We start from the raw sequence: 8328 nt of genomic DNA, 5'->3' as shown, positions 1-8328 counted from the left end.
TGTGCATGCGTGTCCGTGCCCGTATCCGTGTGTCCGCGTGTCCGTGCGTCTGTCTCTGTGTGTGTGTCTGTCTGTCTCTGTGTGTGTGTGTGTCTGTCTGTCTGTCTCTGTGTGTGTGTGTGTGTCTCTGTGTGTGTGTGTGTGTGTGTGTGTGTCTGTCTCTGTGTGTGTGTGTGTGTGTCTGTCTCTGTGTGTGTGTGTGTGTCTGTCTCTGTGTGTGTGTGTGTCTGTCTCTGTGTGTGTGTGTCTGTCTGTCTCTGTGTGTGTGTGTCTGTCTGTCTCTGTGTGTGTGTGTCTGTCTGTCTCTGTGTGTGTGTGTCTGTGTGTGTCTGTCTGTGTGTGTGTGTGTGTCTGTCTGTGTCTGTGTGTGTCTGTGTGCCTGTCTCTGTGTGTGTGTCTGTCTCTGTGTGTGTGTCTGTCTGTGTGTGTCTGTCTGTGTGTGTGTGTGTGTGTCTGTCTGTGTGTGTGTCTGTCTGTGTGTGTGTCTGTCTGTGTGTGTGTGTGTCTGTGTGTGTGTGTGTCTGTGTGTGTGTGTGTCTGTCTCTGTGTGTGTGTGTCTGTCTGTGTGTGTGTGTGTGTGTCTGTGTGTGTGTGTGTGTCTGTGTGTGTGTGTCTGTCTCCGTGTGTGTGTGTGTCTGTCTCTGTGTGTGTGTGTCTGTCTCTGTCTCTGTGTGTGTGTGTGTGTGTGTGTGTGTGTGTGTGTGTGTGTGTGTGTGTGTGTGTCTCTCTGTGTGTGTGTGTCTGTCTCTGTGTGTGTGTGTGTGTGTGTGTGTGTGTGGTCGGATGATATCCACATGTGCAGGTTTTAAAACGTGTAACAGCGTCCTCCCAGGTCTCGAGGTATCCACCTCCGTTTCAGGAAGGGATCATGATTCATGAACCGATTTGTGAAGTTTTCTTGTTCTCAGAGTTTTGTTTCGAGGGCTCCTTTCAGGATCGTCACCAAGCCCCTGACAGCCTCCATCTGCAGTTTGTTTGTAGTAATATTCCCATGGATATCGGCTTCTTCGATATTTTCACTTCATTTTTCAGATCTTGGTATTTGGTCATATTCTGGATTCCTGGGTTGTTTTGTATTGACACCACAATGAGCAATTACTTCTTCTCCTTTTTCCCGTCAGTGCTATATCCAATCGCGATGCTTTGTTTTCTATGTTCACGAGCGATGGGATCATAAGGTCGAATGAGATCATTTCATCCTAGTTTTCAATAATCGTTTTTGGTTCATGTTTCCTTGTTTTCTGTAACCAGGACATTGAAATTTCTGCAAATGTGTGAGTAGATTACTCCACATACCTTGTTGTACCTTTGTGTGTACAGCTGTTCTGATACGAGTTTTTTGAGATCCTGACAGGAGGCAGCTCATACTTTCTGTTTCTACTTTTCAGAACCTGCACCTGTCTCAATGACTCAGTTCTACCATTTTGTTTGAGCCATTGGTGTCATGTCCTTGGTCTTGGGAATTCATAATGATTCGTTCTCCATCCCAGTTGAGCTAACTTCTTTGCCATTCCAACGAGCCTTCTCTGTCTATTCCCAATCTGTTCAACTCTTTTTTTTGAACCTTCCTGCTATTTTTTCGTTTTCCCAGTTGTCGGTGTATATCTGGTGATATTTTGTTTTATATTTTCTTTTTTTCTGTGACTGTCCTCACAGACCGTCTTTTTGTGACCGTTGGTGCTGTTTCGTTTCCATGTGTGACATATTCTATTTGCACCTTTCTTTGGAAAAAAAATTTGTTGGGTGGGTTCGGAATGCTTCTCTGGCTTGCCGTCTTCGTGTTTCCAGACAAAAGGCAGGGTGGTTCACCAATGTGTGTGCGATCCTTCGGATGGATGTTAAACGAGTGTTCCGTCTGCTGTTGTTCTTTGGTGGATGTAAAATATCCCACGGTGTCTTTTGTTAAAAGTGAGCGAGCTATCACCAGCACTCTGAACAAATTCCTGCCCTGACTTCCTGAATCACCGTGGCAACTCGTCCAGGATTGAGGCCTCTGAACTGCTTCCGCAGCTCTGGATCGGGCAAGGTGGATGATGATGATGATGATGATGATGAGTGTGTCACCCATGACTCTCCCACATTTTGGAAGTATTACAAATAAAATTGTGTCATTTCATGTTTTAATATTCTTCTCACCCAATCTCTCTTAATCTTCCTGGTCTTTTGAAAACTGCGTCAAGAAGCACATTACCCACAATTCACTTTGGAAGATCGAATGTGATGAAAATATCATAAAACTCACACACTAAATCAACATTCCTTGTTTAGTTTCAGTCAGTTCTTTACCTGGTGCTAACATCATCACAATTGAATTTCGGCACCTGCTGCACAACCTTTAAAACACAACCGACTTTGGAGTTGTGGATAAAAATGTAAATGTAGGTCGGGGAGGAAAATACAAACATTTCACAGTTGGTTGTGCTTGTATTAAAACTTCAAGTAATATAATGTAAACATAAACAGAGTAGAATAGTTTACCTGGGTCACAAACGCTGCATTGTTTGCACTTTGTCGAGTTGTGCTTTTCCTCATCCATGTAAGTTTCCTTTTCTCTACATCTAAAGCACAAAGGCCGAGTTCCATTACTGGGACAGGGCTTGTGCATGTACGTTCCTGTCAAATACAAAATTAATCAGACTTGTTGTAAAAGGTGAACACCATGGAATAAGAGTGGAATTGACATGAAAACTCACCAATGAGACAAAATTCACAACAAAATCCATCAACGTGTAAAAACTGATCCATAGGACATGGAGATGAACTTCGTGATTCAATCCATGATCCCTGTAAATGGAACACACATTGTAATGTTGATAAATTTTGATCATCCATGTTACCAATGAAAAATGATCGAGCTATCAAATTACAGAACAGAAATAATTATTGTTACACTCTCCCTCCGAAGTTTACAGTTTATTCAAATATTCAATCAATGTTCCTGGTGAAAGAAAGAACAAGTTCAAAATTAAAACCTTTTTTGTGAAAGTTTTGATCTTTATGTGATGTCCATTTATTCCTCATGTGGGACACAGTATTTGGCAGAATGAAAATAAAAGGCAAACACGATGGAATTCACCTTTAAATAAGCATGAGCAAAACCAGTGAACATGAAATCACATGTTCATAGACACTGAGAATGAACTACACCAGAGAACATGAAATCACATGTTCATAGACACTGAGAACGAACTACTAGAGAACATGAAATCACATGTTCATAGACACAGAGAATGAACTACATCAGAGAACATGAAATAACATGTTCATAGACACTGAGAACGAACTACTAGAGAACATGAAATCACATGTTCATAGACACTGAGAATGAACGACACCAGAGAACATGAAATCACATGTTCATAGACACTGAGAACGAACTACTAGAGAACATGAAATCACATGTTCATAGACACAGAGAATGAACTACATCAGAGAACATGAAATAACATGTTCATAGACACTGAGAACGAACTACTAGAGAACATGAAATCACATGTTCATAGACACTGAGAACGAACTACGAGAGAACATGAAATCACATGTTCATAGACACTGAGAGGGAACTACTAGAGAACATGAAATCACATGTTCATAGACACAGAGAATGAACTACATCAGAGAACATGAAATAACATATTCATAGACACAGAGAATGAACTACATCAGAGAACATGAAATCACATGTTCATAGACACTGAGAATGAACAACACCAGAGAACATGAAATCACATGTTCATAGAGACTGAAAATGAACTACATCAGAGAACATAAAATCACATTCACAGACAATTGACATTGAACGACACCAGAGAACATTAAATCACATGTTCGGAGACAGAGAGAATGAACTACAACAGGGAACATGACATCACATGTTCATAGACACAGAATGAACTACACCAGAGTACGTGAAATCACATTTTCATTGACACGGAGAATGAACAACACCAGAGAACATGAAATCACATGTTCAGAGACAGAGAGAATGAACTACAACAGGGAACATGACATCACATGTTCATAGACACAGAATGAACGACACCAGAGTACGTGAAATCACATTTTCATTGACACTGAGAATGAACTACATCAGAGAACATGAAATCAGATGTCCATAGACACTGAGAATGAACAACACCAGAGAACATGAAATCACATGTTCATAGACACTGAGAATGAACAACACCAGAGAACATGATATCACATGTTCAGAGACACTGAGAATGAACTACCTCAGAGAACATGATATCACATGTTCATAGACATTGAGAATGAACTACACCAGAGAAAATGAAAACACATGTTCAAAGACACGAAGAATGAACAACACCAGAGGACATGAAATCACATGTTCATAGACACTGAGAAAGAACAACACCAGAGAACATGAAATCACATGTTCATAGACAATGAGAAAGAACTACACCAGAGGACATGAAATCACTTGTCATAGACACTGAGAATGAACGACACCAGAGAACATGAAATCACATGTTTATAGACACTGAGAATGAACTACACCAGAGAACATGAAATCACATGTTCATAGACACTGAGATTGAACTACAGCAGAGAACATGAAATCACATGTTCATAGACACTGAGAATGAACTACATACATTAGAGAACATGAAATCACATGTTACTAGACACTGAGAATGAACTACATACATTAGAGAACATGAAATCACATGTTACTAGACACTGAGAATGAACGCTACCAGAGAACATGTTCATAGACACTGAGAATGAACTACACCAGAGAACATGAAAACACATGTTCATCGACACGAAGAATGAACAACACCAGAGGACATGAAATCACATGTTTATAGACACTGAGAATGAACTACATACATTAGAGAACATGAAATCACATGTTACTAGACACTGAGAATGAACGCTACCAGAGAACATGTTCATAGACACTGAGAATGAACTACACCAGAGAACATGAAAACACATGTTCATCGACACGAAGAATGAACAACACCAGAGGACATGAAATCACATGTTTATAGACACTGAGAATGAACTACACCAGAGGACATGAAGTCACTTGTCATAGACACTGAGAATGAACTACACCAGAGAACATGATATCACATGTTCATAGACACTGAGATTGAACATCAGAGAACATGAAATCACATGTTCATAGAGACTGAGAATGAACTTCACCAGAGAACATGAAATCACATGTTCATAGACACTGAGAAAGAACTACACAAGAGGACATGATATCACATGTTCATAGACACTGAGAAAGAACTACACAAGAGGACATGATATCACATGTTCATAGACACTGAGAAAGAACTCCACCAGAGGACATGAAATCAAATGTTCATAGACACTGAGAAAGAACAACACCAGAGAACATGAAATCACATATTCATCGACACTGAGATTGAACTGCACCAGAGAACAGGAAATCACATATTCAAAGACACTGAGATTGAACAAAACCAGAGAAACTGAAATCACATGTTCATAGACACTGAGAAACAACTCCACCAGAGAACATGAAATCACATGTTCATAGACACTGAGAAAGAACAACACCAGAGAACATGAAAACATGTTCATAGACACTGAGAATGAACTCCACCAGAGAACATGAAATCACATGTTCATAGACACTGATATTGAACTAAACCAGAGAACATGGAATCCCATGTTCATCGACACTGAGATTGAACTAAACCAGAGAACATGGAATCACATGTTCGTAGACATTGAGAATGAACTACACCAGAGAAGATGAAATCACATGTTCATAGACACTGAGAATGAACTTCACCAGAGAACATGATATCACATGTTTATAGACACTGAGATTGAACGACATCAGAGAACATGAAATCACATGTTTATAGACGCTGAGAATGAACCACACCAGAGAACATGAAATCACATGTTTATACACGCTGAGAATGAACCACACCAGAGAACATGAAATTACATGTTCATAGACAAGATGAACACCACTTTTTCACTTTTGAACTTAACCCCCAGTGATAGATATAAATTTCTTGGGCCTCGATTCATACATTAATTCTCTGTGAAAATCGAAATGCTTCATCATTAAACATAGAAGATACTCTTCAAGATGGACAAAGGAAAATTTCTCCCAAGCCTTCATGTTCTTGCCGAGGAATTTCTCAAAGTCGTTCCGTCATTCTCTCGACTGGAGCAGGTGGCTCTCTCAGTCTCAGTGAGGATGAGAAACAACAGGGACACGTCAAGGAGCATGCCCTATCGGACACACCTGCTTCGGATATCGTTTGGTTCTTCAGAGCCCGTGCAATGCATCTCATCTTTGGCAAGTGTCTCACTCTGCTTCATTGGAATCAATGCAAGAGAAAATACCACCCACGGAACATATCCTACTCTCAAGCAGGGGGAACATGGCAGGAGGGCCACTTGTGATAAGAGAAAGAGCTTGCACAAGCAGACATTCACTCAACTCGGGCCTTAAGCCAAGAGGGCAGCCCTCGTACCTAGTCCAGGTGCATCCCTTTTGCACTCCCTCTTCGGTGTTGCAGATCACAAACACAGAGCGTCATGCAGCATTCACTGGTACCTTTTTATACTTTTAAGCTTTCCATCATTCGACACTTCTCCAGACTCAATCACAACAGCCAATGTCCAAAATGCTTTGTTCAATTATTTCGTGTTGAGTTCATGCTGGTTAAGGGTGAGGGGTGAGAATGTTCAGGGGGAGGTGAAGTGCTGTTTGTCCCTTGAGCCTACAATCCTCTTCCCCCTCCCTTCTCATCTGAGCAAACAGACAAAGGAGCGAAGTAAAAGAGAGTATGAGCTTGCCTTCCTCCACCAGGGTACATGTTGCCGAGTGGGCCAGGATGGAGGTAAAACCCAACAGCCTGTTCATACACTTCCAAAATGGCATGCATGAAAGACAGATGGAAGACACCTCCAGACACGTATAAAAAATATCAGCAAATCACATTGAAAACCTTATCATATCAACCGTCTATTCAATGATTAGAACAATGTGGGTTTTTGTGTACTGTATATATGGAGGATGGAATATAACTCGAATGAAACATACCGTGATGAAGACAAGTTGAATCAGCCAAAGTCGATCCATTATGTCCTCCAGAAAGCACCAAGTTAATTTATGAATAGTTCCATTGAAGTTGTTTCACTCATTTGCAGAGAAGAAATGGAGCAGCAACTGTTGTACAACACAGAGTACGTTAATATAATTATCACAGTAAACAAAGAAAATGTGGTTATGAAGTAAAGTGTGGAGAAACAAAGGGTTACACAGGCAGGATTGTTCAGTTTCTAACACTCCTCCTGTCCAGATATCCACTGCGCGCGCGTGCACACACACACACACACACACACACACGCACGCACGCACGCACGCACGCACGCACGCACGCACGCACGCACGGCTATTCTAAAGACATTGTTAAGGATTCAGTGGTGGCGGGTAATTCGGACGATTGCGTCAATCATTGTCCGTAACCAGTTTGGGTTGTCGCACCCTACTCTCGACAGCCAAATGTTACAGATTCGGCACTCCCCTCACCACCGCCGTCTCCGGGGTTATAACACCGGCTGGTTCGGCACAGACCTCTGGTCACACGTCTCGAATCGCGATACCAACGTACCCCTGGACCTTATCAGTTGGGGAAATAGACCCCAGTTACAGACTGGTTTTGTCAGAGACCGAGCGAATTCTGCCAGTCTGTAACCATTTCGGTTTTTATATCCAAATCGAGCAGATCGTTCCTCGGCGCGGCACAAATTAATTCAAAGCGGCAACTTCATACGAATCAGCCAGATTTATTGGGGACATCGGGGAACACGACACAAGCAAAGCATTCGCGACAATGTTATAATTAATCAATAAGCCGTTCTTAACTCGGGAGCTACGAATTACAGGTTTCGAAGGGGACCCTAACGAGATAAACCTTAAACAACATGCAGACAAGACACAGAGTATTTGGTGATGTTTCATGGATGAGAGGAAAGTGTCAAAGGCACGAATGTGGCTCGTGACAAGCCGATGTCGATGGATTCGAGCTCCCAAGCTCAAACATGCCGCGTGGCAAGATGGCGCTCGTCCTCCTTTTGTCGCACCACCCATGCACGCGACCTCTGCGTGTTCTGACCCCGCGTAAGGTTGACGGCACAAGACGGTCAGATCGATGGTGGGTTTCAGCTGGTTTCGCACAAGCTCCAGCATACAAGTCCAGGCCTGGCCTGTTCACCAGACCAGGCCAAATCGAGGTGTTGGGCTCCGCAGGCTGGGTCCATGGGATTCCAAGACGTCGTCGAGCCATGAGGTGA

At 42.1% G+C, this 8328-nt stretch overlaps 1 long non-coding RNA gene across 1 annotated transcript; it reads right to left on the bottom strand.

Annotated features, from left to right (window-relative positions):
• Nucleotides 1–763: 763 nt before the first annotated feature.
• On the bottom strand, nucleotides 764–7348 carry LOC147006869 (uncharacterized). The gene is made up of 3 exons (XR_015054553.1): nucleotides 7076–7348; nucleotides 2694–2784; nucleotides 764–2613 (listed from the first exon to the last, which is right to left on the bottom strand). It is a non-coding gene; the product is annotated as an uncharacterized LOC147006869 (long non-coding RNA).
• Nucleotides 7349–8328: the final 980 nt, after the last annotated feature.

Source organism: Eptatretus burgeri, unplaced genomic scaffold, assembly GCF_056783735.1.
Source record: "Eptatretus burgeri isolate ZD-2024b unplaced genomic scaffold, Ebu_testis_v1 Ebu_testis_scaffold_1454, whole genome shotgun sequence".
Taxonomy (NCBI): domain Eukaryota; kingdom Metazoa; phylum Chordata; class Myxini; order Myxiniformes; family Myxinidae; genus Eptatretus; species Eptatretus burgeri.
This window is presented reverse-complemented; position numbering and strand designations above follow the sequence as displayed.